Genomic DNA, 25,075 nt, shown 5'->3' on the forward strand with positions numbered 1-25,075 from the left:
ACTTGTGATGAGGTGAAGTCCATATTCACATAAGATAAGATGCATTAGGATAGTTATGAAGTATGAGTCGAGTGAAGTAAACATATTTTGAGTTAGAGAATAGTTGATGTTGAGCATCAGTATTGTTGTCTGTTGTGAAAAAGTTACAATTTTGATCAAGCTCCTGTGTTGATTGAGCTATGATTAAGAGCTAAAATGAAGTTTTTATTGAGTTGGTGTATCAATTGAGCTAGTGAATTAAGTATGAACATCAGGTTTTCATCAGATGTCAAGACAATTGTCATACACTATGTGTATACCTACTATATATACAAAACATTGAATGCAAGGGTATTTTGACAATTTGAATATATAAAGTTAATTTTGTGTTATTTTCTTCACTCACCTAGGAATTTAGTATTTGAAAAATCCATTCCAAGGTGATTCTAGAGTAATTAGCAAAAAGTTTGTAGAGATCTAGTATGTGTCATTGGAAAAATCTTTTAAGTTACCAAAGCATATTTGAACTAGGTTTGGTTGCTTTGTGAAATTGTTCTAAAGTTTGAAAACCCTAGTTCAAAATGGAATCTTTTGCATTTAGATCTAGAAAGAAGGGGGTTTTGAAGGATTATAATGCTAAAATTGTAAGAAATGATATGCATTAGGACAGTTATGAAGTATGAGCCAAGTGAAGTAAACATATACTGAGTTGGAGAATAGTTGATGTCAAGCATCAATATTGCTATCTGTTGTGAAAAAGTTACAATGCTGATCAAGCTCCTATGTTGACTGAGCTATGATTAAGAACTAAAATGAAGAATTGTGCTCAAGTTGGTATATCGACTGAGCTAGTGAATTAAGTATGAACCTCAGGTTGTCATTGGATGTCAAGATAATTATCATACACTATGTGGATACCTACTATATATACAAAACAATGAATGCAAGGGTATTTTAACCATTTGAATGTATAAAGTGAATTTTGTGTTAGTTTCTTCACTCATATAGGAATTTAGTATTTGAAATATCCATTCCAAGGTGATTCTAGAACAATTTGTGCAAAGTTTGTAGAGATCTAGTATGTGTTGTTGGCAAAATCTTGTAAGTTTGCAAAGTGTATTTGAACTAGGTTTGGTTGCTTTGTGGAATTATTTTAAATTTTGAAAACCCTAATTCAAAATGGCATCTTTTACATTTGGATATTGAAAGAAGGAGTTATTGAAGGCTTGTAATGCACAAATTGTAAGAAATGATACATGCCTCTTATCAAAAATCAAGGCTTGTCCTAAGATAGCAATGACTAAAGATGCATATGGTGCATTTTCATCTATCCCTCCATGAGTCATCATGGTATATTTCATATGATCTTCTTATATGTGCAAGATTGAAGAAATAAAAGATTTTGAGTTGAGAAATGCTTATGAAAATTTGTGTTATAATAAAGTTTTAAAGGATAAAAACATGATAGATGCTAAGGAAGGGATTACCCTTGTCCTAAAATTTCCTAAAGTCTTCAAGGTTGAGTGGATCAAAATAGTTTTGGGCATAATAAATAATATGAATTTATGGCTAGAAATTGGGCTTGTGAACATTAAAAAATCAATCATCCACCAAGTCACTAGATACCCTGCCCTTGACTAAGTGAAAATTGTGCGATGCCAAGACAAAAATGTAATCGAAGAACTTACTAAGGAAAAATGGAATGACCATGTGATTTCAACTGATGGTATTAAAGATCTTGTTGCATTTTTGGTATCAGTAATTGCTCACAAATTCTATCAATCAATTTGGTTGAAAAGTATACCTTACATAGCTATTGATTTAGGTTACAAAATAGTAAAGAAAGACCACAACTATGATTTGGCCAAGTAGAACTTGATTCAAATAGTATAGAATCTAGGAGCCATTAGAAAGGAAAAACATGCATCATGTAGTTTTGGCTCACTTATCTTGTACATATTTTTTTAAATAGAAAATTAATTTCCTACCAATGGGGATGTTCTATGCAACAAGACTAGGCATATAACTGAGTAGATTAATGGCTATGTTGAGAAATTAGGTGAGAATTTTGAAATGATTTTACATGTTTATTTTGATGAATTCAAGAGGAAAATGTAGAACAAGACAAAAATCTCTAAGTTAGTCCTAGACTAGTATTATGATCACATTAATTTATGGTTGACACTGACTATACCTATGCTCAGTTTGTCATACCAATGGTTGCATGGTTGAGGCCTATGCAATATGAAGTAAATGTTAATGAAGTGTCTACAATAGTATAATTCTTTAGATAAAGAATATAAAGAAAAAGTAAAACAAACAGTTTTGGATGTAATGATTAGTTTCAAGTATACTCCCATTGAGTTAGGTAAAGTACTACTAGAAGAGTTATATAATAAAATGGATTCTAAATGTAAATGGGCATTATCTACTAAGAGAGAAAAAGGGAAACAACTTGGCCCAAACAATGCTAGATTTAGGGAAGACTCATATGTGTATAGCCCTAAGAGATTATGCAAATAAATTTGTGTCCAAGAGTAGGGCTTATAAAATTTTGAGAAACAAAATATAGGAAGTGGTACAAGAAAGTAACTTGGTGCAGAAGAAAACATTTTTATTATTGGCATGAAGTGTAGAGGAAGAAGAAAAAGAAGATGAGAAAACATAATTGGATAATACAAAGGATCTATATAGTGATGTTGAATAGTTTGTAGATATTATAGAGAATATGGCTCAAGACAAGGAAAACAAATAGAGTCAGTCATCATTAAGGATGAAACTCCTAATGTGACTTTAGTATCAACCAAGCTAGAAAAGATAGTGGTTGTTGAGCCAAAAGGAGACCAAGCTCTGAAATCTATCAAGGAGACTTTGATTGATACATCCAATCAAGTATTAGTTCAAATCAAGGAATATCCTAATATTGGAGAGCAAGGAATGGAGAATCAAGTAACTATATCAATTACTAAAACACCTATTATTAATGTTGACTTCAATGAATAATTCGAATGAATGAAATAGAAGACTTTGGTCATAGATGCTGAGGTACAAAGTGAATCAATAATTGAAGGAAATAAAGAAAAATATCCTACCAAGGTCAATCAAACCACAAAGGGTTAGATTAAGGGGATTAATGCATAGGTAGAAAATTCTATTATTAGTGAGATACAAGCACCAGTCTTAGGACCTATTATAAAGGAAAATAAGTAGACAATGAAGACAAATGATTCACTGACCAAGGTACATAGTCAAAAGTAGGAAGAAACAAAGAAAAGATCAAGTGTAGAACTCTCTACATAATCTGAGGCCAAGATAAGTGGTACACTTGAAAAAAAAAAGGTGATGGTAACTCATAAGGAGTTAGTCTCAACAAGTATGGATGCTAGTGGAATAAAAGAGCCATAGAGGCCAAGTGTTGACATTTCATCACACTCACTTTAGTTAGCTTTACTAAGTAGAAATAAACCAAAGTAGAAATTGCTAAAGATGAAGGAAAGGTTACCTCAAAAGCCAATAACCTTAGATGAAGCCATTGTCATACCCAAATTTGATATTAACAATCTAGCATTTGAACGAATGAAAATTTTGGAAATTTGTTGGGAAGAAAGACCAAACATGAAGAAATGAGAAGAGAGCTACAACAAAAGAAAGTGCAACAAGAGATTAAGAAAATTTTCCTTCTAGAGTTTGATGTGGAAAATACTAATGAGAATGATCCTTTTATAGCTCTATTGGTTTATATTGTGGAGAAGATATATAATGATGACATAGATGCTAATGAAAAGATAATAGAGTGGGGTTCTAGAAAATTTGAGACGAAAGTCATTGGAAAGGTCCCCAAACAACTTGAAATAAGGAAAGTACACTTGTCAAATCTAATAAATACTCTAAGAGATGTTGTTAAGAACATTATTTCTTTGTACAAAAATTTTTGTGATGTAAAATTCTTTACAAAGTAGAATCAAGGTTTTATTCACGTACAACAATAATATTTCAAAGCATTAACACATTCTTTAAGTTAGGATTAAACCTCAGATAGAAATATAACAATTACATGCAAATATAACCAATATTAGAAAATAATAGATCACAAAGAAAAGAACACAAGACACCAAGATTTAACATGATTCACCCAATCTTTGGGCTATGTCCACTAAATAGAAAGTCTAATATTATTACAATCTAGTGATTACAACCTGATTACAATTCGTAATCCCTTACAACTCAATATCACTGCAAGAATCAATTTTCACATCACAAAAAAAAACAATCCCTAACCCTAAGCCCTTTTATACAAGTATTTTTACCACATTAGGGTTACAATTAATAATTACATGTTGATTGAAAAATCTCGATAACATAGGACCCAAATTTTTTTTATGATGTATAGTACTTTCCTGATCAGTCACCACAAACTAACAGTCTCCCACTTGGGGACTAATTAGACTCCACACTAGACAATAATCTCCCACTTGGAGACTGGTCCTTTAGTAATACTACTATGACATGGGGCTCTCACTAGATCAAACTACCGTAGACTTTGTTGTTATGTTATTACTATTTAGTCTAGAAGACTAGCCAAAGCTAAAGAGGAATTTAGCTTCTCCCTTGTCACTACCTTTGTAAACATATCCACTAGATTTTCATCAATATGTATCTTGTCCAGCTTTAAATGTCCATCATCCAAAAATAACTAAATGAAATGGTACCACAATTGTATGTGTTTTCTCTTTGAAAGCAGAGTTGAATTCTTTGCAAGATGAATAGCACTCTAACTATCTATAAACAAATAATTATCCTTCTGAGGGTGCCCCAATTCTTCCAAGAAGAACTAAAGGCATGTCATCTCCTCCACTACCTTTGTAGCAGCAACATACTCTACCTCTATAATGGATAAAGCATTAACCTTCAGTAACCTAGAAACCCAACTCACAAATGCCCCACCAATAGTAAAGACATAACCTATAGAATGTTGCTTGGTATGAATATCTCTTGCCAAATCTGAGTCAAGATAACCCTGTGAGTCAATAGTAGAGCCCAAAATTGTAAACACTTATTGAATTTTCCTCTCAAATATTTGAGAGTCCTTTTAACTGCATTCCAATGCTCAATTCCTAGATGACTTATATACCCGCTAACGACTCCCATTGGATATCCAATATCTAGCCTTGTACATACCATAGCACACATCAAGCTTCCTACAGTTGAATCATAGGGTACCTTTGACATCTTATCCTCCTCTTCTTGTATCTTGGGACATATCTCCTTAGTTAACTTCAAATGACCACATAAAGGTGTTATTATAGCTTTAGCATTCTCCATAGAAAAATGTTACAACACCTTCTCAACATAATTAGCCTAAGATAGCATCAATTTATTGTTATTACTATCTCTACAAATCTTCATACCAAGGATTTTTTTTTCCTATCCCCAAATCCTTCATAGAAAATGCACATGCTAATTTGCATTTTATCCCCTTAATGTGATCAATGTCAGACCTAGCTACAAGCATATCATCAACATATAAACATAAAATAATGTAGCTATCATCATCCAACCTCTTAAAGTAAACACAATGATCTAAATGACACCTATTATATCCATGCTCATGCATAAAACTATCAAATTTCAAATACTATTGCTGAGGTGCTTGCTTCAAGCCATATAAACTATTCTTCAATTTGTACACTAAGTTATCCTTAACTTTGACCTCAAATCATTGTGGCTAAGCCATATATATCTCTTCATCCAAGTCACCATGAAGGAAGGTTTTTTTAACATCAAGTTGCTCTAAATTCAAATCTTTAGTAGCCATAATACTTAAAACAATATAGACAGAAGTCATCTTAACAACAAGAGAAAATATCTCATCAAAATAAATGCCCTTTTTCTATGCAAATCCTTTAACAACTAACATGGCTTTAAATCTTTTCTTACATCCATCCTCTTCTTTTAACCTATACACCCACTTATTCTATAAAGCCTTTTTACCTACAAGCAACTTGCATAAATCTCATGTCTTATTTTTCAACAAAGAGTCCATTTCATCTTTGATTGTAGACTCCCACTAAATCTTAGTATCCACCTACACAACTTCATCATAACATTTAGTTTCACCAACATCTAATAGTAAAATAGAATACAACAAGGGAGAAAATCTTTTTGGAGGTCTAATTAGCTTCTTTGACTACCTAACATTTATTGGTGTGTGTGGTATTTTTTTTTGTAGTTGTTGCACATCATGAGGAATGGCTGGAACATTATCTTTTGGAGTATCATTCAACACTACATAATCATCTTCAGTTTTCTCATGTTGTTGCAACAAATTTTTGTACAACACTTTCTCATTGAATATGACATCCCCGCTTCTTAAAATTTTACAATTTTCAAAATCCCAAAGCCTATAACAAAAGTTATTAATGCCATATCCAAAAAATACACATTTCTTTGCCTGAGCGTTCAACTTGGTTCTATTTTCAAAATATATGTTAGAAAATGCTTCACAATCAAAGGTTTTGAGAAAAGAATAACTCACCTTCTTACCAGTCCATGCTTCCTATAGAATACCACAACCCAAAGGAGTACAGGGACCTCTATTAATCAAATATACAACAATATTGATAGCCTCCACCCACATGTCTATGGGCAACCTCATGCTCCTTGCATGCTCCATTATAGTCTTGTTCATGTATTTAGCCACTCCATTTTCCTATGGAGTCCTTGGAATAGTTTTACATCTACAAATGCTATTAGTGGAGCAATAATCTTCAAATTCATGACTATAATACTCACCACCATTATCAAGTTAGAGACATTTTACTTTCTTACTGGTCTCATTTTCAACCAAGCATTTCCAATTCTTAAAAGATTGAAATACATCAAATTTCTATCTAAGGAAATAAACCCATACTTTTCTAGTTGCATCATTAATGAATGTAACATAATAATGAGGTCTACCAAGGGAAGATACCTGATTTGGTCCCCATACATTAGTATGCACAAGCTCTAATTTCTCCCTTTTATTTTCTTTTACAGTTTTCACAAAACTCACTCTCTTTTGTTTTCCATACACACAACTTTCATAGAAATCCATATTAACACATTTGAGACCTGGTAAATCTTTCTTTAAATGAAGCACTTTCATACCTTTCTCACTCATGTGCCTAAGTGTGTTGTGCCATAGTGTTGTATCAAAATTTATAGTGACTATTTGTTCTTCCTACTCAATTGCAGCAACTGTTCCTGAACATTCATTTTTATCCAAAATAATTAAAGTGGAAGGAATAATATGACTTGCACAAAGATTTAAGGTGCCTACTTTCACACCTTTTTGTACTTCAAGGGAACCTTTTTAAACCTTCCATTTTTTATCATTAAAAGTAACTACACAACCCTCATCATCGAGTTGCCCTATTGAAATTAAATTCCTACTCAGCCTTGGAACATGTCTTACCTCATGGAGTAGCTAATGATTTCCATTCTACAACTTAATCTTAACTTTTCTCTTTCCAAAAATCTGATAAGGTTCATTATCCCGCAAATAAACAAGTCTAAAATCCTCTTGGACATAATCAATGAAATAACCTCTATGAGGTGTAGCATGAAATGAAGCACTAGAATCTAAAACCCATGAATCATCAACACTTTATAAAGATAGAAGCAAAGAATCCTCTTTAGATTTATTACTTACCACATTTTCCTCCTTGTCTCCATCTAGTTTATCTCCTTCATTTTTCTTTCAAGACCAACAATATTTCATTTTATGCCCTAGTTTCCCATAGTACCAGTAGTCATTCAGTCCTCTTGATTAAGACCTCCTACCCTTTGACTTTCCTCTTGATTTTCCATGGTTTCCAAAATTACTTCCTCTCTCAATTGTTCTGCCTCAACTTTGTGCATTCAAAGCACTTCATAATGTAGATCCACCTAAGGTTTTCCTTCACTCAAAATAACACCGATCACATCATCATATTTTAGGGTACTAGATCCAGGAATAGAATTACTCACAGCCATGACCAAGCCATTTCAACTTTCAAACAAAGAACACAAAATCAAGAGATCTCTAATTTCTTCATCAAAATTGATACCCATAGAAGATAACTAACTAATACTAGTATTAAACTCATTTAAATGATATACATCAGATCCACCTTCTATCATTTTCATATTAAATAAAAACTTCATGAGAAATACCTTATTTGAAGTGGAGGGCTTTTCATATAGTTTTGCTAGGGTCTGCATCAACTCTTATGTTGTCTTTGCTTTTGTAATATTAAATACCACTCATGGTGCCAGGTATAATCAAATGTTTCCAAGTGCCTTTCTATCAAAAAGATCCCATTCGTCATTTGATATAGATCCTTGATTCTTGGTTTTGCTTTCCAATGACTTCCATAAATCCTTTTGATAAAGATAATCTTCCATTTGCATCTTCTATAACTAAAAGTTCTGCCCATTAAACCTATCAACCCTTATCTTACCATCATCTTCCATCACTCCCACTTAATCATGAGAATTTCTTATATAGGATAACTAAAAGAACAACCTCACTCTAATACCACTTGTTAGGATTAGGCCTTAGACAAAAATAATAATTACATGTAGATATAACCGATATCAGAAAAAAATAGATCACATAGAAAAGAATACAAGACACCAAAATTTAATGTGATTCAACTAATCCCTAGGCTATGTCCACCAAACAACAAGTTTGATATTATTATGCTCTAGTGATTACAACCTGATTACAATCTGTAATCCCTTATAGTTCAATACTACCACAAGAACCAATTTTGGCATCACAATAAGAAAAAAATCCCTAACACTAAGCCCTTTTATACAAGTATTTTTATTGCTTTAGGGTTATAATTAATAATTAGATGTCAACCCAAAAATCTCTATAAAATAGGGCCCAAATTTATTTTCCAAATAATTTATGAAGTATGTACAGTACTTTCATGATCTATAACCATAAACTAATTCTTTGAACATGGAACCAATTTCTCATTCAAATTATTTCAATAAATTTACTTTTACCCAAGGGTTAGCTGAGCTACTGGAAAATGATGGAAGAATAAGGGGTAAGCTCATCTCTAATCAAACAATATTTTTACCTTATTTAGAGGTTATATAGAGATATCTTATAACAACAAAGGAGGTAGCACAATGAGATCCAAATCTCTCAATGTATGGCAATTTAGTTGATCTAGCTACCATGCTAGAAAAAAAGATTTAACTACTAGAATCGGTTAGAAATATTTGGGATTGTGCACTAGCCATGATACTACAACTTCAAAAACTATTTTGGATAAGTATGGTTTGACACCTGCACCTCAACAACTATAAGGGACAAAAAAATGGGGGAATGTATATATGTACAGGGAAAATATACATGAATGGATATATGAATATAGAAAGGTATGATTATGACTCTTTGAATTCTTTTGAATTGATACTCATTTTCAAATCAGGGTAAGTCATGTATATATGTTGTACATATTGAATCCTTTATGAAGATGAAGTTATAGTCTAAGGGGGCACACTAGTTTTTAGTTGTGAGATGTAATGTTGAATCATGAAAAAATATTTTTGCCACTAATGTCAAAGGGGGAGATTTTTGGTCCCTATAATTTTTTGTCCATTAGCATCAAACACTTATCATTTGTTTAGTAAAGTTGGCTAGTCATCACTTTGACTAAGCCATCCATTTAAGGCTAAGAAATTTTTATTGTCAAGAAATTATATGGTTGTTGAGTAACCCTATATACACCAATTAAGATAGAAAATAGTTTGTGCTGAGCAACATAAAGTTAATTCAAAACTATAGCCCTATCAGGAGAACTTTATTGTTGTAGTAGTTAATATTTGTGGGTTTCTTCACCAACCCAACTTTACCTTCATCTTGGTAGGTTTATGGGTTACTGAATGTTTGTGTTATTTGTAGATCATTTACTTTCATGTTTATGGTCGTGATTAGTAGATTAGATATAATACATCATTGTAGTATATGTTTATGTTATTAGTGATATTCATGAGATAAGGGTTAGTGGCAAAAGATACTAGTTTGATAATTTTTTAGAAGGTTAAAAATATTTATAGATCCTAATTCCCCCTCCCCACCCAATATCTTTCTTTCCCAATTGAATTCCAACACCTACATCAAGTCCTTTTGAGGACATCTTTTCACAAGATTTCTTTATCACTTATGCTATGAATTCTTAAATATTTCATTCAATGTACTTGTGAATAGCCTCCAAGATTAATACTTATGATGGTATAACAAGGAATACACTAGGCATGCCTATTTTAAACTTGATTTCCACTTGTGTTATATAAATTGGTTAAGCTTCTTCCTCCTTACTGATCAAGGTAAGTGTTTCATTTCTCTTTTTCATTATTTCTTTATTTTAGATGATTAACAAATTAAAAAGATAGCTCATGAAAAATGAGTTAGAACTAACAATAATCATGTAAGATTTTTCACATACAAAATATCAATACCTATCTCAATAAATTGATTGACAATGCTCAATATTGCTCTTGAATACAATCAAAAGTAAAAGGTGTAAAATCAATCATTCTTTCTTATCATCTTATAGAAGATGTTATAGTAACCAATGGTTCAAATAATACATTTACAAATGGTAGGAATAATTTCTTGTCATTGATTAATGAGTAGTTATTGATTAGTTCTTCTTCACTGGTTATAATTGAATGTATCATATGAAATTTGTCAAGCATCCAATACATGACTAGTAAAACTTTCAAATTCATTTCTATAAATAAACACAATATACCTTTCATAATATCTTGTAACTCCATTCTTCCTTTCTTTAACTATGAGGATCTATAGATAAGTTTCCTTTATGTGGGTTCCTTCTAATAAAGTGTTGTGCTTAGTAAAAAGATGAATTGACTATATCAAAATATAGTGATTCTTTTCTTGATGACTTTACCTATTCTATATTATCTTTCTTCTTAATTCAACCTTTTTTTTTCATTTTATTTTTGATATAATCAAGACATACAATAGTCTTCATGTTTTCCTTTTTAGACTAGTTAGGTAACTAGTTCTTGAACCCACAATATTTTGCAATATGCCCAACCATGTTGCATTAAAAATTAGTACCTAAAGACAATTGATAGAGTTTATTCCACTTGCTCTAAAGTTTTTGTCCTCTATTAGATGACCAATTTTTCATCAAGGAACATATGTGCAAGTTTAATATCATTCCCTTAAATAGGAGTTCATTAGTTGAAGATGTGATCTAGGGATTTTGGTTTTGGATCTTTATTCCTCATATTTGTGTCCATACTTATTGCAAGCATAATATAATCCATAAAAAATGCTATGGATAGGTTTAAGTTTGGATCTTCACTCATATTTTGAATGTCCATACTTATCTTAGTTATAGAAATGACCTCTATATGTATTTGAATTCTTGACATGTTTTCTTCTACACACATCTATAATATGATCATTTTTTCCACAATTGAAACAAGGTGGCTTTATAAACTTGTTAACTAAATTATGTGTAACTCGCTTGAGGTTGTGTTGTTGCTTTGTTGATTCACCTTCAGCTATTTTACAAATCATAACTTTATTAACCTTATTATCCAATGATTGGTCTGATCATTGTGTCTTCACAAGATCTTTAGTTTCTCATCAATATTTTTTAAGAATTCATTGTATTAATTCCACTTCTCATTTGTATTCTTCTTAGCTTAAAGTTCTTTTCTCAATTTCTCTTTTTATTATTTTATCCTCAGATTTTTAGTTACAAACTCCTAATTTTACATAGTCTTTACTTGTTGATGTTCATTCATAATAAAAATCAAGTAAATGTTAATCTCATTATTGTTTTGACAAAGTAGCACGACAAAACACTTAGTCATTATCTAGCATAGTTGGGTGGTCATCACTGTGACTAGGCCACTACTGAGGCCAATTGCATAGTGCATGTTAAGTGAACAGAGAAAGCAGAGTGATTAGTGTGAGTTGATTAAACAAAGCATGCTAAGAATAAGTGGCCAAACAATACATGCCAAGTGATATGATAGTTAGTACTGAGCACTAGTAGGTGCCAAGCTGTCAATGTGTGTTGACTCACTCTACTGCAAGGAAAAGAGTTAATGGGTAAGTGCAACAAGTTGGGTCTCACTCTTGGGCAAAATCGTGGAAGCAATTTTCCTATTTTTGAAATTTCTTATCAATTGATATCAAAACTTGAGGCATTTAGACATTGAATATTAAAAAAAATTTACCAATAAAAATTGTAGTGTTCAGAATCTACTTTTTTAATAAATAATTTATTTGTGTATCCATATGATAATTTTTTTTTGGGTATGGATCTTTAAAAATGACTTTCAAAATGCCTATTTTAGGACCATACCACACTCATGTACAAACACCATAATTTGACACAAATAAATGAATTTTTGCAAATCCTTTTAAAAGAAGTTACCTATCATACCAAAGATTGATGATAATATTTTTTTTAAAACTATTTATTGAATAAATTTTTATTAATTTTTAATTGGCTATAAAGGTAAATTTTAAAACATCTTGTGTATGGACACCATAATTTGAGAAAAAATTCACTTTTCAAAAATTATTATTTTTATTTTCAAAAGAATTGTATGTAGATTGATGATATATATATTAATTTAAGAAAAAAAAAAAAAGTTATTAATGTTTTAATGAACCTTGCTATTTTACATTTAGGTACATCCTTTGATTAAAAAATAATGCAAAAATAGTAAATGAAATCATAACACTATAAATTTTATATTTCTGAAACCAACATAGTGAGAACTCTAATGGAATTTTGTTGCATAGAATTTTTTGATTAGAAAAAACCCTCTAAAAACTATGGCAAGGTGTGAATTTGTTTGTTCAATGCCTTAGCCAAATCTTGAGAGGTCAAGGCATAGGCTTGGTCTCACCAAGCTTATCCTAAACCAAAATCTGAGGTAGGAGAAACAAACCCTAGCCCATTATGTAAGGAATGGGCACATGTTATTTTAAATTCAAAAAATGGGTGCTCATTTTGAAAAATTCAAATCAACATTTAAAATCCCCTAAAAAAAGTTGAATTTTTTCAAAACAGGCACCCAATTTTTGGAAAATGAATACCAATTTTTAATTTTTTTTTAAAAATGAGTGTCTATTTTAAAAAAATTCAATTTCTTTTATTTAAAAAAATTGTTTCTCATTTTTTGAAAATAAAACAAGCACCTACTTTAAAAAAAAAAATGGGTGCTCATTTTTAAAAAACATGGGTGCCCATTTTCTGAATTTTGTATTTGGCATCCAAGCCTAAAATAGGTACTTGTTTCAAAAAGAGCATGATCTCAATCCATAGATTTCTGAAGAATTGAGACTCAACTTCTTGCTTCTACCCTAAATCTGAGCAATTAGTGTGTTTTGAGTGATTCAAGACCTGAGCAAACATCATAAGAGAATAATTAAGGTTGAGCATTAGAAGCCTATTAATGTTTTGTGAACCAATCAATGACATACAAGTTTATAGTGGCACAAAAGTTTATGTAAACTATTTTTGGCCAACATAATATTGAATTTTTGATATTGAGAGATAAGGATCAAGTCATGCCATGCATCCTTATGCAACACATGAAACTAGTCAGAAAAAGGGAAGCATTGAGTGACAATAAGAATCAACCAGAGCTATTGATGATTACCTAAGATTTTCTCCATGATGCCTACTTAAAGCGGTAAACCCTAAGAGGGAGTTCCATTCAAAGAGAGATATGAGGATGACTATCATGTGTGAAAGGAAGCATGGAGAAGATGCTTAATTGAATTTTAAGCATTACAATACCAATTAATGAACAAAAACAATATAGAAGTCAAGCACTAAAAGGTTAAAGAAGGTACATTTGATTAAAAGGATCAAGATAAAACCAGTAAAGAGGAGATTTGACATCTAACAAAGGGGTATTAAATGAAGGATTAGGTACTAAATCATTTTGATAGATAATATAGGGTAAATCTCTTAACAAAGTAGTCCTAATAGACTTTTATAAATCTCCTAATTGAGTTCTTACATTAGTAAAGGTGAGACCTAATAGTCTTTCTAAGCCTTTAACACTATAGACATCTCATAGGGAAGATCATAGTTTATGATCAAAACTCTGTACCTATAATTGGCCATACTTTATTACTACAATAGTGAATATTTGTGGGTGTCATCCTCACCTGAATTTTACCTTCTCCTTGGAGGGTTTCTGGGTAATAAAAATATTTTTTTATGTGTTGATCTACATTATGCTATGGATGTGATGCATGATACATTTTTCATTTTATGTGCTAAGTTTTGAGATGGATGATGGTGAAATTATTTATGGTTAAAAGTGTTAAGTACTGATTCACACCCCTTCTTAGAACTTACTTTTCCATTTATATGTTCAAAAATTGGTATTAGAGCTTAGTTCTCTAGAAAATAAAGTTTGACAACTTGAGAGGAAATATCTTGAAGATGTGAAAGACTATTGAGAACCAGAAGATTGAAATTCAACTTTCCCTACATCAATTGAAGGAAGCATGAATGAACTGCAACAATCATTAAAGAGAAGAAAGGATATAGCCATTTATAAAAATGACACTCAATATCAATAAGAATAGACTTCAAGATTATTTAAGAAAAAAGACTCCAAAGAATTTGATCCAACAATTATAGATCTAATGAAAAAGAATAATGCCTTAAATGAAGAAGTTAGGAATCAAAAAGGGAACAAGAAACTCAATCAGTAATGTTGTGTGAGATATCTAAATTGAAAAAGAAAGCCAAGGAAGATAAAGTCATGAATGAAGAAGATAAAATAATATTGGAAAATAGACTTGAGGAGAAGACACCAAATGTGCAAAAACTTGTAAATATGCAACTAGACATAATGCATCAACTGATGATTGTAAATCAAAAACTGAATAGAAAAGACATTTGGATTGCAAATTTGAAATCACATAATGACCTACTATAGAATGAATTGGGAGAAGAAAAGGAATTTATCAAAAGGTATAATAAGCCCAATGAAGCCATAATGTTCTTTGAAAAACTAATGAACACACCAACAACAAATGGTGATACTGTTGGATTGGGATGTTCTACTATTCAGGAAGGAGAATCATCTAAAATTGGTGAACAAAGAAATAATAAGGTAAAGATTAAAAAAACCCACTTTCCATCATTGTGGAAAATTAGGCCACACAAAAAATTTCTTTAGAAGTAACATTGGCAATCAGAACCCTAAGAAAAAATACAAGGGACACTAGCATAACTATAAGAAGCAAGGACATCAAGTAAATAAATGCATAACCAAGACCATCAAAACATATAAATTTGATTGATATTTTTCAAACTATCAGAAGTATGGACATAAAGCGTATGAATGCAGATCCAAACCATAGTGGAAATCAAATGAGAAAACAAAGGTGCATCATTATGGAAATTCTTACAATTGGGATTAGAATACAAGGTATAGTTATCTCTATGGCAGAGAATATGGTCATGTTGTTGTAAATTCCATAAGGAATCACTTTAGAGAAAAATATAAAATGTATTTAAATAGAGAAATTGTATGGTCTAGTTGTCTAAAGATTGGTCATGTAAGAAAAAACTGCCCAACTTAGTCACTTGCACCAAACAATGAATTTAATAAAGGCAAAGGAAAAGTAGATGTTGAAAAGACAATGATGCAGATAAACAAGACATGGACAAATAAAGAAGATTGCAACACATCAAACCAAGATGAGGTCACTTTATCCAATGGATAAAGTGATCATGTCACCCCTAACTAGTCAATAAAAAGTATGTATGGAACTGATGTCTGAAATGACATATTTTGCATCAATTCCAAGTATTTGATGTAAATATTTATCAACATGATTTAAGATGTAAAGAAGTGATTAAAAGGATGAGTTATTCTATCATTATGATATAATTTTTGTGTTTCTACTAAGTATTGAAAGAATTATCATAACTTCTAAGTAATGAAGGAATTGTAGTGGTTGTCAAGTTGGCTATGTTGACCAAGCATACTAAAAATCCTATGGTGACTCAACTTAGTATAGTATAAGAACTAGGAATTAAATGCTAGGTTTTAAAGGTTATATAGTTAATTTTTGAGTATTTGCATTTAAAATATGATGAAAGAGTGTGAAGGTGATTTGTGAAAGAGGATTCTAGTGACTGCAAACAAGATTCAACTACTTCTCAACACTTTTCATCAAATCAAAAGGTATTTCACTTGTGCCTAGTCACATTATTTCACATTTTGCAAACCCCAAGAAGTTAAAATGGAAAAAATATCTTCAGTAATAGAAAGAAAATAAAGTAAAGAGGTTATGGATGTTCAATTTATCAACAATGATGTATGGGAACTTCCTAAGTTTTGAACAATAATTGAAATTGTATGCAGGGAAGATCCACTAGGAGCTTTATCAATGATTCTAACAAAATTTCTAATGATACATGATTTAAGTTGTTTCTATATATGCATGTTGGAATGGAAAGGAGTAACTGAGAGGGTAGGGGTCAATTAGTTACCACAAAAACAAATCCAAAAGTCCCTATAAGATGTCAACATAATATAAAACTAATAACTTGATATAACTCGGCTAATACCAAATATATTACTATCACTCAATTAGCATTGAACGTGAAAATCTTAAGACATTAAATGTGATTAAAATTTACTTATTTGAAGAAATATAAAGAAAATAACATTATTTCACAAGAGGCAACAAGATTTAATGTGGAAATCCAATTTGGGAAAACCACCAATTATAACTAGTTATTGATTTTCACTCTTCTGAAGTTAGCCTTTTTAGAAGCTAACCCTATTAAAGGTCAAAAAAAATACTATTAGGTGTGATCTTATTAGAGGATTTAATTCACCCTATTAGGAGTGTCCTTGTTAGAGGTCTTTAGAGACTTCAATCTATAAATACCACCTTGTTAGAGGATTTTCCAAATAGTTGTTAGGCTAACTCTGTTATGAGATTTGATTCACTACTACAATTATTAGAGGGTAACAATGACTTGACTTTATTGTTGATGCAACTACCTTTTCTGATTTTAGATCTTTTTTCTAGCATGACTACTTTATCCTATCTGATTGGATTATTCTTTGTAGCTTAGTCAACTTGGGTACTCTGATATCTTTCCAATTTTCTTCTTCAATTCATCCTCTTTAGTCCCATGCTTAACACTCTTCAATCCTATACTTGACGTATGATTAATATTGTCAAGTCAGCTTTAATACACTTTTAATCAAATAATTTTCATCCCTTAAGTTGGCTTTAACTAACCCATAAAACTATCAAACTCATTATGATATCAGTGGGCTAATATAGAGTTGAGTACTTGGTCAATTTAAAGAAACTCTTCATTAACTAACCCAAATTGGTGAATACTAATTCTAAAGTGACTTTTCTTTGGTAATACAGTGAAGTCGATCAACATAGGATCAATGCCAACTTTCCTTTGGTAACTAAGTGAACTTGGTTAACACAAGATCTTCCTTCAATGCTTGATTGAGCTTAGTATGAATTAACTTTGAACTTGGTTATAATTTGAATGCTCAACATACACAAGAAACTGTCTTCAATGCGTGAGTGAGCGTAGCAATCACTAAATTTCTTGGTAAGGCTTGAAATTTTGTGTAACATCAAAGACAACATACAATTGCATAATTATTTTCAACAAACTCCCTGTTTGGCATTGATGGCAACACAATATGTCATAGTTAATGAAGAACTCCCTTTGACATCAACTATGAGAACAAACTCAACTCCCTTTGACATCAATTATAGAACTATGAGAACTCCCTTTGACATCAAATTCTTCCACTAGAATGATTCTTTAATTTCTCTGACTATATTTACTACCTCTAATAGAAAACTCTCCCTGTTTACTGATGCAAAATTTATCTGATATGACAACAAACTCTCCCTGTTTCACATCTCATGCAAAAGACAATACTATGACAATACTAAATCAACTTGTCTGATCTTCAAAATTATTGGTTGATACATCACTAAAATATGATTAGTGATCTTTAGCTCTTAGATACGAAAATGCATCCTTAGGTAATGGATTGGTGAATATGTCTGCATATTTTCCTTTGTATTCATATACTCCTATCTCACCTCCTTTCCTTGCACTAATTCTCTTAGAAAATGATATTCTATGGAAATGTGCTTAGTTTTGGTATGTATCAAAGGATTCTTGGAAATGTTAATTGTACTGGTGTTAACACAAAAGACAACTACTAGATCCTTGATTTCTTCCGTCATACCTAACAAAAATTGCATGAACTGAATGATGTTGAAAAAATTAACTACTGCTGCAACATATTTTTATTGTTCTATGGACTAGGAGATGCAATTCTATTTCTTTCTTTTCCAAGACATGTGCCTCTTTCCATGAAATAATGCTCCACCACTAGTGCTTTTCTTGTCATCAATACTTCCTGCCCAATCAACATTGATCAGTGAAGGATTTTAATTCAAAGTTGCCTCATTTCTTATCTCATAGCCTATAATCTTTAGTATCTTTTAGATACCTCATAATTCTTTTTATTTCCATCTATGATTTTCCTTTGGATTTGTAGAGAATATTGCCACCATACCAACTTGTAATTTAATATCAAGTCTTTTGTATAGCACATACTGAAGTTTTCTAATCATTGATCTATATTTAGTATGATCTAGCTCTTTGGAATCATCATTTTTGAAAAGCTTATGTCTAGTAGACATAGGTGTTCCAACTGGTTTGTATTCTTCCTTTCCAAATTTCTTAGATATCACCTTGATGTACTTTGATTAAGTAATATAGATACCATCTTTCCTCTATTGAATTTGCAAGCCAAAAAATAATTTAATCTCTCCAAACATTGACATTTCAAATTCTTTACTCATTTCCTTAGAAGAATATTTACATAAATCATCATGTCTAGTGAACAATGTATCATCCACAAAGATTTCGACAAGCACTATCTTCTTAGCTAGTCCTTCATTGATGTATAGACTATTGTTTGTTGGAATTACTTTAGAATAACTGAGAGGGGGGTGAATCAATTATTCAAGGTCCAAATGTATAAAATAAAACTTTTCACAATTTAGAGAACCCATAAAACATTCATACCCATGCATGCATTCATTGTGTATTTACTAAAACTTGTATATTACTGTCAAATCAACTTGTAGAAATATAAAGCATGAAACACAACACATTCATCATCATAGTTGATACAATGATTTACATGGAAGCCCAATTTGGGAAAAACCACCAATAACATGCTACTCCTTTTCACTTTTCTGAAGTGATGCCCTATGAAAGGCCAACCCTATTAATAGTTACAATACACATTGTTAAATGTGACCCAGTTAAGGGATTTCAATCACCCTATTAAAAGTTACCCTTGTTAGAGGAGTTTAGGCCATTCACTTGGAGTGCTACCCCATTAAAGAATTTTCCAATGATTTTTAGGTCAACCTTAATCCAAATGATTTACCTTAGACTAATATTATTGTTAGAAAATGACAGTAGAGCTTTGACCTCATACAACTTAGAACTTCACTTGTAGATTATAGATCTTTGTTCAGTCCTCAATTTTTCTTGGCTTTCATACTCTGCAACTTTGATAGCTTGATCACCCTTTAAGCATTCATCTCCTTAAGCCTTCTTTCTTGGTATGCCATTTTAGACTCTTCTCTTGGGTCACTTGATGAAGCAAAACCCTTAATTCATTCTCCTACATAGGTATTTGAACATGATACCAAACTCTCTACCTCTTTTGCTTTATGACCAGACATTCCTATACAAAGGAAATTAGAATTTTTTTTGCTCATTATCCATCATCTAAATTAGGGTTTCTAATGGATTAAGTAAGATGCAATGTATTTACCCCATGCCTTGTCTATTCTAGAAAATTCTCCTAGAATCCATTTGAATTCACCTAAAGACAATTTATATCAAATTATGTGCCACTAGCTCATCAATCTTATCTTCCTCCTAGTTCAAAAGTTCCAAAAAAATAAACTTGTTGTCTTAGATTTGGTGAATCTTTGATCTTTATAATAATGTAATAGCTCATCATTATCAATCTTCTAATGCTTGGCACATACTGTAAAATCACTCAGCATCAACTAGATTTTACTAGTGCTTGGTATCAACTATCTTGCTCAACATCTACTAGAATTTACTTTTACTTGGCTCCAACTAACTTTCTTCTTGGCTTGCAGTAACTTTGCTCAACACCTACTATCCACTCAATCAAGCTTGGTAGGAAAACTGTGTTTGACTTATTGTTGTAATCTTTCTAAGTGTAGCTAGTTATTTTGTAACTTAAGTAGATCATCAATACATCATATCATCACTATCTTAACTAATCCTTGTACTTCATTACATAATCATAACTCAACCTTTCCTCTAGTTTCTTTTGTTACATCTTGTTGATCAAATCCTCTTCATCAATCAACTAAGTGAATGTACTTGAATCTTATAAGCAATTATCTTACCAAAAAATAGTAGGTTTGACATCATTGACAAAACAATGATTGAAACACATAGTCTTCTTCAACAGTCTCTTTCTTAACAATACTATTTTCAAATAATTTTCTCAATTATATATCAACAATTTCCCTCTTTGGCATTAATGGAAAACCAAATAGATCAACCTATATCATCAAATGATGAACATATTGTTCAACCAAACTAACTAGGTTAAGATAGTAAGGAAATACCAAAGAAAGAATTTGTATCCTTCTTTTAACAACTTCAATCTTCTGATTAGGTTACAAAATCTCTTTCTTACAAAACTTCCTCTAAGTTCCATCTTGTATCTCCCTCTTACTAAGTATATTAGGATTTCTACTTCTTTCTTTCTAGCTCTCTAATTAATGTCTCCATTTCTATTCTAACTTAATTATTGATATTCATCTCCCTCTCTAATCAACAGATCAGTTTGGGACTTTCTTCGACTTTTATCTTGATCTTTTGATGATGTACTTTCACCACTTTTCTCTTAAACTTGATTAGTAAAACTCTTCTTGTGATGGTGATCAGTTTAATGTACATTCTTCCTCTTTGACAGCAATGCTGAGGACTTATACCAAAAAACATTGTCACTCTTAAAATATGCACATATAAGCTTTTCAGTTTCTTCCTTTTCTTCCTCTATCACCATGCTTGTGACTAATTTGAAGCTTCAACTTTTTGATTAATTTAGGTACTTCCTAAAGTAAGATCCACTGCATCAATTTGTTTTATATGAACATTAGCTTGTTTGATGTAGGGCACTACTTCTATTTCTACATAGCCTTTGATAGGGGTGTCATGTTGGATACAATTGTTAATTGTGTATTGTCTTTGATGTTACACAAATGTCATATCAGTCATCAAATAGAGTCTACTGAGCTCAAATGATCAACAAAGCAATTTACAGTGTTAACCAAGCTCCCATAATTAATGAAAAAAAGTTAATGTTTATCAAGCTCACTCGGGCATCAAAGGATCTTGTAGCAAAAAGTTAATTTTTACCGAGCTCACTTGGGCATCAAAGGATCTTGTAAAAAAAAGTTAGTGTTAACCAAGCTCCCAAGGTTAACAAAGAAAAGTTAATGTTTATCGAGCTCACTCGATTATCAAAGGAAATGTGGCAGAGAGTTAGCTTCTACCAAGCTCACAAGGTTAGCAAAAGAAGGTCAGTGCTAACCGAGTTCACTTGGTCTCCAAAGGATTTTTGTAGGGTTTGTAGTGTTTACCGAGCCTCACTTGATTAACACTAGAAAACTATTCTGGAGCAGTGGTCACTGAGCTGGGTTGGCCAATGAAGGATTTTATTGTTTTGATATTAAGTTCAATTATTTCATGTAGTCGACTAATGTATTGATTTTTTCAGTTGTTGTAACTTATATTTGAGCCGACTTGATAATCTAAAAGGTTTATATTTAGATGTTCAAGTTGTAAATTAAAGTGTGTGTGAATATATGGATGAGGATGGAATAAGCGAATATTGAGAAAATTTTGATGAAGGAAAAGATATCCTAGAGGAGTTGCAAAGTTGTATTCGATCAGTAAGGATCCAGTAAAGCAGAACAAAGATCTGTAATCAACAAAAAGATAAATTGCATATCATTCAAGTCACCTCATTGTTGCTTTCTAATCATTGTAACAATGAATCTAGAATCTCTTAACAGAGTTGGTTTAACAACCATTTTGTAAATCCTCTAACAAGGTGACAGTTCAGTTGAATTGTTCTAAAGACCTCTAACCAGGCCACTCCTAATAGGGTGATTAAATCTTCTAACAAGGTCACACCTAATAGTGTGCATTGTAACCTTTAACAGGGTTGGCTCCTAATAGGGCTCACTTTAGAAGAGTGAAAATTGGTGACTAATTACTTGGTGGTTTTTCCCATATTGAGTTTCCACATTAAATTTGGTGTCTCTTGTGTTCATTTATTTTAACCTTTGCAAGCATAATAATAACTATGAATGCTAGATGATCAATAATTAGTTAACCTGCTGAGTTACAGTATTCCTGCACTATTTACCGAGTATCAACAATAATAAAATATTATAGACATCTAAGGGATTTTTTTGAAACTATTTTTGTGGTAACTAATTCATCCCTCCCCTCTCAGTTACTTTATCTATATTTCCAACAATTGGTATCACAGCCTTTGGTGCTTGTAGGACAAGATTTCAAGGATCTAAGCCAAAGATCAGGATGTCTTATAAGAGGGAAATTCCAAGACTTAACAAGGACAACTTCTCAGCATGGCAAGGGTTGATGAGACTTCATCTAGCTTCTATTGGAGATACATGACTAAAATACCTTGACGAAAAATATGCAGAACTAGCTGGTACACTATCTGTCAATGATATTGTTGAAAAGAAGACCCACAACATTATGATGATAGATATAGTATTTTCTCTGAGTTATGAAGAATTTGATGACATCAAGGACTACAAATCTGCCTTTCAAATGTGGGAAAAGTTGAAAGAAATCTATGGAGGAGATGATAATGTAAGAAGAGCCAAAGCAGAAAGTCTAAGAGGACAATTTGATCAGATGAGGATGAGTGAGGATGAAAACATTGCAAAATATGTTGAAAGAGTCAAAGCATGTGTTAGTGCAATCAAAGTATCTGGAGGAGATATCAAGGAGGAGACAATTATAAGTAAAGTTCTTAGAACTCTACTTCCCATTTATGCAATCATAGTTTCTGCAATTCAAGAAAGAAGATGTGAAGCAAATCATAAGATAAATCTAGAGCCCATAGTTGGAAGATTAACTGCACTTGAACTAGACAACTTTGACAACTATGTTCCAGCTTCCAAAAACATTGAATCAGCATTTGAAGCCAAGCTTTTTCTCAAGGAGAAAAGTAAAAAGAAAAAGGAATCTCAGTCAGGAAGTGAAGATGAGTGAGACCAAAGTTTAGATAGTGATCTTGAGGTGATTGAAGCTCTACTAGCAAAAAAATATTATAGAGGCAGAGAAAAATATAAAGGTAAAGTTCCTCTAATCTATTTTTCATGTGAATAAATTGGTCATATTGCTGCTAGGTGCCCAAACAGGTAGAACAAAGATGATAAGAAAGGTTACAAGTACAATGGCAAGAAAGACTTCAAATCGTTCAAGGATAAAGGTAAGAAAACATGTTTTATGGCTAAAAATTCTAATGATTCTAATGATGAAGAAGAAGATGAAATTGTCTACATTGCTATGAAAGATGAATCTGATAATGATGAGGAAATGGCACTCATTTCTCATATAAGAAAACATGATACATGGATCATAGGTAGTGGTTGTTCTCATCACATGACTAGTGATAAAACTAAGTTTGAGTACTTTGAAGACTATGACGGTGGCAGTGTGAGATTTGGTAACAATGAACCTTGTTGTATAAAAGGAAGAGAAGAATCTCTCTAACCAAAGAACTTATATGTGATAATGCCTATTGGGTAGAAGGACTAAAGCATAATCTGCTAAGTGTGGCATAGCTACTCAATAATGGATTCAAAGTAGAATTCATGCATGGAAAAGCAAGACTGCAGGATGGCAAAGGAAAAATGATTGGATCAGGCACTCAAACAAAAGGTAACTTTTTCTTTCTTGAACTAGGTGAATGTTCATATTTTATTGCTCAAGTTGAAGAAAGTTGGTTATGGCATAAAAGATTGTGTCATGTAAATTTTGATAATTTGGTGAAGATAAGAAAATTCAAGAAAGTAAGAGGTATTCCAAATATAAAGAGACTTGAGGTTGGTCTATGCAAAAATTGTTAGATTGGTAAAATGGGAAAGACTAGTTTTAAAGGTAAAAAGTATCAGTCAGAAGATATATTAGAAATTGTGCATATTAATTTATGTGGACCCATTGGAATTGAAAGCTATATTGGAGAAAAGTTCTTCATTCTTTTTGTTGATGATTACTCAAGAATGATGGCTGTCATGTATCTAAACAACAAATTAGAAGCATTTGAGAAATTCAAATGGTATTTGGCCAGAGTAGAAAAGGAAACAGAAAAAAGATTGAAATGCTTGAGTTCAGACAGAGGTGGAGAATTCATTTCACATGAGTCCAATAACTTTTGCATTGAGAGAGGAATCAAAAGACAGGTATCAACCCTTGGAATTCTTGAACAAAATGGAATAGCTAAAAGGAGGAACATATCTATCATGGATAGTGCAAGAACCTTAATGATTGAAAAGAACATTGCTATCAAATACTGGAAGGAAGCTATCAGCACAACAGTACATACCTTGAACCGAGTATAGCTTAAAAAGGACTCATTCAAAACTCTCTATGAGCTATGGTATGGCTATAAACCTAATGTAAGTTATCTAAAAGTATTTGGAAGTAAATGTTACATTTTGAAAGAATCTAGAAAAGAAAAATTTGATGTAAAAGGTGATGAAAGAATATTTTGGGGATACTCTTGCAAAAGTAAAGCATATAGATGTTTGAACTTGTCTACTTACAAAGTCATAGAAAATGTACATGTAAAAGTTGATGAGTTTGCAGAAAGGACTGAAGAAGAAAGCAAAAGGGAACCAAAAGAT

The sequence above is a fragment of the Cupressus sempervirens genome, chromosome 4, assembly GCF_028749045.1.
Source record: "Cupressus sempervirens isolate cs-2001-9-10 chromosome 4, ASM2874904v1, whole genome shotgun sequence".
NCBI lineage: Eukaryota > Viridiplantae > Streptophyta > Pinopsida > Cupressales > Cupressaceae > Cupressus > Cupressus sempervirens.